This window comes from Rhyacophila brunnea, unplaced genomic scaffold (genome assembly GCF_057557595.1).
Source record: "Rhyacophila brunnea isolate RB1 unplaced genomic scaffold, BYU_Rbru_1.0 scaffold_128, whole genome shotgun sequence".
NCBI lineage: Eukaryota > Metazoa > Arthropoda > Insecta > Trichoptera > Rhyacophilidae > Rhyacophila > Rhyacophila brunnea.
The window spans coordinates 791,106-792,074 of record NW_028232783.1 but is presented as its reverse complement, the minus strand read 5'-3'; the positions used below and the strand labels follow the sequence as shown (position 1 = coordinate 792,074).

The 969-nt window shown below is 25.2% G+C and overlaps 1 non-coding gene across 1 annotated transcript; it reads left to right on the top strand.

The window, feature by feature from the left end:
* Nucleotides 1–329: 329 nt before the first annotated feature.
* Nucleotides 330–411, top strand: TRNAL-CAA (transfer RNA leucine (anticodon CAA)). Its single transcript has one exon. It is a non-coding gene; the product is annotated as a tRNA-Leu (tRNA).
* The last annotated feature ends 558 nt before the right edge of the window (nucleotides 412–969 follow it).

Genomic DNA, 969 nt, shown 5'->3' with positions numbered 1-969 from the left:
TTTTATGATATTTTTTAATTTTTAGCCCTTTTCAAGACTTATTTTCTAGAGTTTCACACTGTCTTATACTTGAAATAAATGCCTTGATTCGGTTTGTAACTTCAAGTTCATAAATAAAATACGACATATTGAATTAAAACACATCATTCCATGTTAAGACATATTATATAAGTACAAATAAATATTTATTCCAGAATATTCAAAAATATTTATGTTGCATTATAACATCATTTAAAATTTACATACAACCAAAAATTGTTTTTTTTATCTCTAAATTATGACTGATAATTTTACTATGTAATTATGTTCTAAAATATTGACAGTGATAAGACATCATGGCCGAGCGGTCTAAGGCGGTGGGCTCAAGATCTACTCTCTCACGAGGCGAGGGTTCGAATCCCTCTGATGTCAGTCTTTTATTATTTATTACTGTGACTATGCAATGATTAGTGGAAGGGAATTTCAAAAATACACGTGAATAATGTTATGGTGTTAAAGTTCTTGTTTAAGTAAGGTGTATTAAAAATTCACATTTTATCTCATGTCATTTGAGAGAAAAAGAGATGCTTCTGTGGATAGATCTGGTGAAAGATACATTTAAAGCAACTATTTTAATATCTCAATAAGCTATGTGTGTCTTGGCAAAGGTATTATATGAATTGAAGGATATAAGACCATAAATAAAAATCAAAATATTGATTTAAAAGTAATTTTTTATGATACCTAGCTTATTGAATTTTATCTTACAGCCTCTGAGATAATTTTTATATAAACTTATTTAATCAACATACAATTAAATTATTTTATATCTTGATTTTAAAGTAATTTTTTATGATACCTAGCTTATTAAATTTTATTTTTCAACCTCTGAGATAATTTTTATATAAACTTATTTAATCAACATACAATTAAATTATTTTATATCTTGATTTTTCAGTAATTTTTTATGATACCTAGCTTATTAAATTT